The sequence below is a fragment of the Salmo trutta genome, chromosome 34 (genome assembly GCF_901001165.1).
Source record: "Salmo trutta chromosome 34, fSalTru1.1, whole genome shotgun sequence".
Taxonomy (NCBI): domain Eukaryota; kingdom Metazoa; phylum Chordata; class Actinopteri; order Salmoniformes; family Salmonidae; genus Salmo; species Salmo trutta.
The window spans coordinates 25,190,150-25,199,887 of NC_042990.1; positions in this window are offsets into that span (position 1 = coordinate 25,190,150).

Below are 9,738 nucleotides of genomic sequence, written 5' to 3' on the forward strand. Positions count from 1 at the left end.
CTTGCCTTAACAGGAAGCCAGTGTAGGGAGGCTAGCACTGGAGTAATATGATCAAATTTTGTATTGCTGATTCAACTTGTTAGCCAGGGTTCGTGAAGATAACCAAGAATTTACAACTTTCAGATGAGACTGAAATAAGGTGACGATTAATATTGACTGCTATTGATGTAAAATATTACTAGGTCTTTAAGAGTTTATTCGGAAGATAACAGCTCTATAAACACTCTTTCGTGGTGCCCCAACTTTGATTAGCTCAATCAGGTAATATTAATTACAGAGAAATAATTTTATAGAATAGCATGTCATATCACTTAATCCGGCATAGCCAAAGACACGACACAGTCGTCATCATGAATCAAGTCAACAATCTACTGGCAAATCCTTTTTAATCCTTGTCATATGAAGAGAAATAATGAAGAGAAATTATAGATAATGTATTGGTGCTCATCGGCCATTGGACATAAACATTACACGACAAGTTGGAAATCGCAAATTCAACAATGAGTAGTTTGGAAGGAATCGGTGACAGTGGCTAACTGCAAGGATTGCAAAGCAATCACTAGCCTGCTATTCTGTGAAGTGGCTGTGGGGTCCCAAATCTGGGATTAAGAGGCTCTTTTCCAAGTTTAAAATTATAAACATTCAACATTATCCATACTGTCAATGAAGAATGATTTGTGCCACGCTCAAAACAACTGTTAACTCGGAACTGCGAAAACTTGACTTCAGTGAGTTCAAGACAACTGGGAAGTCAGGAATAAACAAGCTCCGACTGGGAAAGTATGTTTTGAACAGTCATCCAACACGGAATTGTAAATCCAGCCTATTTCTAGAGCTACGTCCTGAAGATCAATGACGTCATCATGATTCGGCCTTGGTTTTTTTCCGAGTTCCTAGTTGTTTTGAAAGCACCATAAATCCAGAGAATGACAGACTTGATGACAAAATTTGCCCACGAAAGACCGCCGCGTCACCTTCCTGTTCAAGTGAGCACAGCACAACAAGGTGAGTCCAAAAATGTATTGTATGCTGCTGCATAAATTATGTAATATGCCAGGGAGATATGTGTACTGTAGCTAAGAAAGTAATACTAAGTGTATGTCGTATAGTAAGATGTTAGTAGCCCATGTGACTCACTCTAATAATTTGGTCTATTTACCCCTCTTCATTTTGCCTACTGCTCTGACTTGGTGGTGCACATGTAGCCTATAACCTTTTTTAGAGAAATGTAATCATCGAATATTGTAAGAGCTTTCATTGTCTGATTATATGCCCCTTTATTTATCCTAAGGTTCTGACTTGGTGTACAGGGAGAACACTGTAAGAATGACCCATGTTCACAGTAAGATGACGCCGGAGAAGAAGGCAGACATTTTACGTGCCCCCAGCTGATTGTGTTTCTTGTTTGTTTATTTGCATTGTTTGTAACTTCTTTTTTTGCTTATTTTGTACATACTGTTAGTAATGGTCTCTTATGACCGAAAATAACTTCTAGACATGAGGACTGCGATTACTCACCACATCTTATGCTTCACGGAGTCGTGGCTGAATGACGACAATATCAACATACAGCTGGCTGGTTATACGATGTACCCGGCAGGATAGAACAGCGGTGTCTGGTAAGACAAGGGGCGGCGGACTATGTATTTTTGTAAATAATAGCTGGTGCACGATATCTAAGGAAGTCTCGAGCTATTGCTCGCCTAGGGTAGAGTATCTCATGATGTTAAATGTGCAACCAGAGGAAAAAGAACTCTGGACCACCTATACACCACACACAGAGACGCATATAAAGCTCTCCCTCGCCCTCCATTTGGCAAATCTGACCATAATTCTATCCTCTTGATTCCTGCTTACAAGCAAAAATGTAACAGGAAGCACCAGTGACTAGATCAATAAAAAAGTGGTCAGATGAAGCAGATGCTCAGCTACAGGACTGTTTTGATAGCACAGATTCCTCCGATGGCATTGAGGAGTACACCACATCCGTCATTGGCTTCATCAATAAGTCCATTGATGATGTCGTCCCCACAGTGACCATACGTACATACCCCAACCAGAAGCCATGGATTACAGGCAGCATCCGCACTGAGCTAAAGGCTAGAGCTGCAGCTTTCAAGGAGCGGGACTCTAACGCAGTAGCTTATAAGAAATCCCGCTATGTCCTCCAACGAACCATCAAACAGGCGAAGTGTGTCAAATCGGAGGGACTGCTGTCCGGACCTCTGGCAGTCTCTATGGGGGTGCCGCAGGGTTCAATTCTCGTGCCGACTCTTTTCTCTGTATATATCAATGATGTCGCTCTTGCTGCGGGCGATTCTTTGATCCACCTCTACGCAGACGACACCATTCTGTATACATCTGGCCCTTCTTTGGACACTGTGTTAATAAACATCCAAACAAGCTTTAATGCCATACAACACTCCTTCCGTGGTCTCCAACTGCTCTTAAACGCTAGTAAAACTAAATGCATGCTCTTCAACCAGTCGCTGCCCGCACCCGCCCACCTAGCATCACTACTCTGGACGGTTCTGACTTAGAATATGTGGAAACTACAAATACCTGGGTGTCTGGCTAGACTGTAAACTCTCCTTCCAGACTCATGTTATAAGCATCTCCAATCCAAAATTAAATCTAGAATTGGCTTCCTATTTCACAACAAAGCCTCCTTCACTCATGCTGCCAAACATACCCTCGTAAAACTGACTATCCTACCGATCCTTGACTTCGGCGATGTCATTTACAAATTAGCCTCCAATACTCTCCTCAGCAAATTGGATGTAGTCTATCACAGTTCCATCTGTTTTGTCACCAAAGCCCCATATACTACCCACCATTGCGACCTGTATGCTTTCGTTGGCTGGTCCTCGCTACATATTCATCGCCAAACACACTGGCTCCAGGTTATCTATAAGTCTTTGCTAGTTAAAGCTCTGCCTTATCTCAGCTCACTGGTCACCATAGCAACACCCACTCGTAGCAGGCGCTCCAGCAGGTATATTTCACTGGTCATCCCCAAAGCCAACACCCCCTTTGGCCGCCTTTCCTTCCAGTTCACTGCTGCCAATGACTGGAATGAATTGCAAAAATCACTGAAGTTGGAGACTTATATCTCCCTCACTAACTTCAAGCATCGGCTGTCAGAGCAGCTTACTGATCGCTGCAGCTGTACACAGCCCATTTGTAAATAGCCCATCCAACCAACTACCTACCTCATCCCCATATTATTATTATTATTATTATTACTTTTTCTCTTTTGCACACCAGTATTTCTACTTGCACATCCTCATCTGCACATCTATCGCTCCAGTGCTAATTGCTAAATTGTAATTATTTCACCACTTTGGCCTATTTATTGCCTTACCTCCTTACTTCATTTGCACCCTCTGTATACAGATTTTCTATTGTGGTATTGACTGTACGTTTGTTTATCCCATGTGTAACCCTGTGTTGTTGTTTTTGCCGCACTGCTTTGCTTGGCCAGGTTACAGTTGTAAATGAGAACTTGTTCTCAACTGGCCAACCTGGTTAAATAAAGGTGAAATAAAAATAAATACATTTAAAAAAAGTGTCAATACAGGACTAAGATCGAATCGTACTACACCGGCTCTGACACTCGTTGGATGTAGCAGGGCTTGCAAACTATTACAGACTACAAAGGGAAGCACAGCCGAGAGCTGCCCAGTGACATGAGCCTACCAGACGAGCTAAACTACTTCTATGCTCACTTCGAGGCAAATAACACTAAAACATGCATGAGAGCACCAGCTGTTCCGGGAGACTGTGTGATCACGCTCTCCGCAGCCGATGTGAGTAAGACTTTTAAACAGGTCAACATTCACAAGGCCACAGGGCCAGACGGATTACCAGGATGTGTACTGCGAGCATGCGCTGACCAACTGGCAAGTGTCTTCACTGATATTTTGAACCTCTCCCTGTCCAAGTCCGTAATACTTCACATGTTTTAAGCAGACCACCATATTCCCTGTGCCCAAGAACACTAAGGTAACCTGCCTAAATGACTATGAACCTGTCAGTGGAATTTTCTATCCCAATGATAATAATTAACAATCAATAAGCCTTGACTAATCCCCAAGGTTTGTAAGACACTCTGTTAAGAATAATTAGGCAAGGACTCAGCTTTCTGCAAAAGGTCTGTACAGTTTATTCAGAGAATGTTCTGAGGTCCAAATAACAAAGACATTCATTTTAAGCTAACTCTCCACTTACGCACATACCTCCACACAAACAGTAGGTGAGTTGTATCCCTCCCTGGAGTTCCCATCACTGTTAATCACTACCTAGTGCTGTCTGTTCCTTTCCCCCGAGATTAGAGAGACCTTGAGGGTCACTCCCTTTCTTCTCTAAGTTACTCAAAGTTCCTCAGCTGTCGGGTCAATCACAGTCTATTTGTTGTTATCTTAGGCCCACTAAAACACACACACACACATTTCATTTTGTCCCGGGCCTCTACTAGACCTTATGGGCCTTTCGATTAGTACTTTAATTATTCATTATACATGCTACATAACTACTAATTACTAATTGGTTACGTGACAGGGTTGGATTCTTTATTCATTTACCTTTATTATATAATTCCCTTATCAGAACCCCAGGCACTCACGTCTGTGGCCATGAAGTGCTTTGAAAGGAGGACAGAGACCTGGCCGTGTGGTGCCAGGAAAACAACCTCTCCCTCAACGTGATCAAGACAAAGGAGATGATTGTGGACTACTGGAAAAAGAGGACCGAGCACACCCCATTCTCATCGACCGGGTTGAGAGCTTCAAGTTCCTTGGTGTCCACATCACCAACAAACTAACATGGTCCAAGCACACCATTACAGTCGTGAAGAGGGCACAACAAAACATATTCCCCCTCGGGAGACTGAAAAGATTTGGCATGGGTCCTCAGATCCTCAAAAGGTTCTACAGCTGCACCATCGAGAGCATCCTGACTGGTTGCATCACTGCCTGGTATGGCAATTGCTCGGCTTCCGACCACAAGGCACTACAGAGGGTAGTAATAACGGCCCACTACATCACTGGGGCCAAGCTTCCTGCCATCCAGGACCTCTATACCAGGCAGTGTCAGAGGAAGGCCCTAAAAATTGTAAAGGACTCCAGCCACCCTAGTCATAGACTGTTCTCTCTGCTACTGCACGTCAAGCGGTACCGGAGCGCCAAGTCTAGATCCAAGAGGCTTGTAAACAGCTTCTTCCACCAAGCCATAAGACTCCTGAACATTTAGTAAAATGGCTACCCAGACTATTTGCATTGCACATCCTCTCCCCCTCTTTACACCACTGCTACTCTCTGTTGTGATCTATGCATATTCACTTTAATAACTCTACCTACATGTACATACTACCTCAACTAACAGGTTCCCTTGCACATTGACTCTGTATCGGTACCCCCTGTATATAGTCTCACTATTGTTATTTTACTGCTGCTCTTTAATTACTTTTTACTTTTATCTCTTATTCTTATCCGTATTTTTTTTTAAACTGCATTGTTGGTTAGGGGCTCGTAAGTAAGCATTTCACTGTTGTATTCGGCGCATGTGACTAATAACATTTGGTTTGATTTGATGTTCTGAATTCTGTCACCGTACATTTCAAAAGTGCTAAGCCAATAGTTATTTTGACTACGTCCGCCCTAGCTCGCTCATTAATGTCTGTAACGGTTGTCGTCGGGAATGGAGGACCAAAACGCAGCAGGAATGTGGATGCTCATCTTGTATTTATTTTAAATCAAGAAAACACCAAACAAAATGAAGAACGCACAAACAACAAAACAGTCTTGTCAGGCTCACACTCAGCAAAACAAGAAACAATCTCCCACAAACACTTAACCAAACACATACCCATATATAGGACTCTCAATCAGAGGCAACTAGAAAACACCTGCCTCCAATTGAGAGTCCAACCCCAATAAACTAGACAAAGAAATACAAAAGACTAGAGACCACATAGAAATACAAACCTAGAACATAACCCCAAAAACCCGGAAATAATAAATCAAACACCCTACTACATAAACCACCACCCCGAACCACATAAAACAAATACCCTCTGCCACGTCCTGACCAAACTACAATAACAAATAACCCTTATACTGGTCAGGACAATGTCTTAATCGAAATGATGGATTGCCTCTTATCCGCTTGCCGTCTCCTTATGCCACAGTTTGTACATCTCAATTGTCATTAGAAACCACATTTGTTTAAGCAAGTCAGCCATATCAGCTATGTTTTTTTAAAGGCAGTAAATGAGGCTGAATGAACTGTTTCGCTGCCAGACAAGGCTCCGCTGATAGCCTGTAGAGATGTTCTTGTCGCACTAGCGAGCTGGGCACTATGCACGCTGGCACGGTCGCCAGTTGTACGATGTTTCCTCTGACACATTGGTGCGGTAAGGGAAGAGGAAGGGATGGGGAAAGGAAGGAACGAGGAAGGCTAACTGATGAGGAAGGAAGGAGAGAGATTTGGATGGGAAGGAAGGAGAGGGGGAAGGAGAGGGGAAGGTAAAAGATAAGGGAGGTGAGGGTGTAGGAGGGAGGAAGGGATGGTGAGGTTAGAGGGGAAGGAACCCAGACCTCCAAAATCTCTAAGAGGATTAGAGTCCCCCCATTTCAACCCCCTTCACCACCGTAACACACACAGAGATTACAGAGAAAATGGGGAGAAGAAAAAGATGGAGAAAATGGGGAGTGGTGAGAGAGTGCTTCACACACAATATCACACAGCATCTTAGTCGCAGAGCGTCTGCTGTCTCAAACCGGGGGATTACAATCAGCACTGTCTCTATATATGTGTGTGTCTATGTCATGTGGGTGTGTGCTTAGCAAGTGGAGAACCTCTCTTCCATTCAGGGTGATGGGAGCTGCTAACAGAAGGAAACCCAGAGGAACAGACTAAACAGACAGAGGGAGGAACAGACTAAACCAGCAGAGGGAGGAACAGACTAAACCAACAGACAGAGGGAGGAACAGACTAAACCAGCAGAGGGAGGAACAGACTAAACCAACAGACAGAGGAACAGACTAAACCAGCAGAGGGAGGAACAGACTAAATCACAGAGGGAGGAACAGACTAAATCACAGAGGGAGGAACAGACTAAACCAGCAGAGGGAGGAACAGACTAAACCAACAGACAGAGGGAGGAACAGACTAAACTGACAGAGGGAGGAACAGACTAAACCGACAGACAGAGGAACAGACTAAACCAGCAGAGGGAGGAACAGACTAAACCAACAGACAGAGGGAGGAACAGACTAAACCAGCAGAGGGAGGAACAGACTAAACCAGCAGAGGGAGGAACAGACTAAATCACAGAGGGAGGAACAGACTAAATCACAGAGGGAGGAACAGACTAAACCAGCAGAGGGAGGAACAGACTAAACCGACAGAGGGAGGAAGAGACTAAACCGACAGACAGAGGAACAGACTAAACCAGCAGACAGAGGGAGGAGGGGACTAAACAAACAGACAGAGGAACAGACTAAACCAACAGACAGAGGAAGGAACAGACTAAACCAGCAGAGGGAGGAACAGACTAAACCAACAGACAGAGGAACAGACTAAACCAGCAGACAGAGGAACAGACTAAACCAACAGACAGAGGGAGGAACAGACTAAACCAACAGACAGAGGAACAGACTAAACCAGCAGAGGGAGGAACAGACTAAACCAACAGACAGAGGGAGGAACAGACTAAACCAACAGACAGAGGGAGGATCAGACTAAACCAGCAGAGGGAGGAACAGACTAAACCAGCAGAGGGAGGAACAGACTAAACCAGCAGAGGGAGGAACAGACTAAACCAGCAGAGGGAGGAACAGACTAAACCAGCAGAGGGAGGAACAGACTAAACCAACAGACAGAGGGAGGAACAGACTAAACCAGCAGAGGGAGGAACAGACTAAATCACAGAGGGAGGAACAGACTAAACCAGCAGAGGGAGGAACAGACTAAACCAACAGACAAAGGAACAGACTAAACCAACAGACAGAGGGAGGAACAGACTAAACCAGCAGAGGGAGCAACAGACTAAACCAACAGACAAAGGAACAGACTAAACCAACCGAGGGAGGAACAGACTAAACCAACAGACAGAGGGAGGAACAGACTAAACCAGCAGAGGGAGGAACAGACTAAACCAGGAGACAGAGGGAGGAACAGACTAAACCAGCAGAGGGAGGAACAGACTAAACCAACAGACAGAGGAACAGACTAAACCAGCAAAGGGAGGAACAGACTAAACCAGCAAAGGGAGGAACAGACTAAACCAGCAAAGGGAGGAACAGACTAAACCAGCAGAGGGAGGAACAGATTAAACCAGCAGAGGGAGGAACAGACTAAACCAGCAAAGGGAGGAACAGACTAAACCAGCAAAGGGAGGAACAGACTAAACCAGCAAAGGGAGGAACAGACTAAACCAGCAAAGGGAGGAACAGACTAAACCAGCAGAGGGAGGAACAGACTAAACCAGCAAAGGGAGGAACAGACTAAACCAGCAAAGGGAGGAACAGACTAAACCAGCAGAGGGAGGAACAGACTAAACCAGCAGAGGGAGGAACAGACTAAATCACAGAGGGAGGAACAGACTAAATCACAGAGGGAGGATCAGACTAAACCAGCAGAGGGAGGAACAGACTAAACCAGCAGAGGGAGGAACAGACTAAACTGACAGAGGGAGGAACAGACTAAACCAACAGACAGAGGGAGGAACAGACTAAACCAGCAGAGGGAGGAACAGACTAAACCAACAGAGGGAGGAACAGACTAAACCAACAGACAGAGGAACAGACTAAACCAGCAGAGGGAGGAACAGACTAAACCACAGAGGGAGGAACAGACTAAACCAACAGAGGGAGGAACAGACTAAACCAACAGAGGGAGGAACAGACTAAACCAGCAGAGGGAGGAACAGACTAAACCAACAGAGGGAGGAACAGACTAAACCAACAGACAGAGGAACAGACTAAACCAACAGACAGAGGGAGGAACAGACTAAACCAGCAGACAGAGGAACAGACTAAACCACAGAGGGAGGAACAGACTAAACCAACAGAGGGAGGAACAGACTAAACCAGCAGAGGGAGGAACAGACGAAACCAACAGACAGAGGGACAGACTAAACCAACAGACAGAGGGAGGAACAGACTAAACCAGCAGACAGAGGAACAGACTAAACCAGCAGAGGGAGGAACAGACTAAACCAGCAGACAGAGGAACAGACTAAACCAGCAGAGGGAGGAACAGACTAAACCAGCAGAGGGAGGAACAGACTAAACCAGCAGACAGAGGAACAGACTAAACCAGCAGAGGGAGGAACAGACTAAACCAGCAGACAGAGGAACAGACTAAACCAGCAGAGGGAGGAACAGACTAAACCAGCAGACAGAGGAACAGACTAAACCACAGAGGGAGGAACAGACTAAACCAACAGAGGGAGGAACAGACTAAACCAACAGAGGGAGGAACAGACTAAACCAACAGACAGAGGGAGGAACAGACTAAACCAACAGACAGAGGAACAGACTAAACCAGCAGACAGAGGAACAGACTAAACCAGCAGAGGGAGGAACAGACTAAACCAGCAGAGGGAGGAACAGACTAAACCAGCAGACAGAGGAACAGACTAAACCACAGAGGGAGGAACAGACTAAACCAACAGAGGGAGGAACAGACTAAACCAACAGAGGGAGGAACAGACTAAACCAGCAGAGGGAGGAA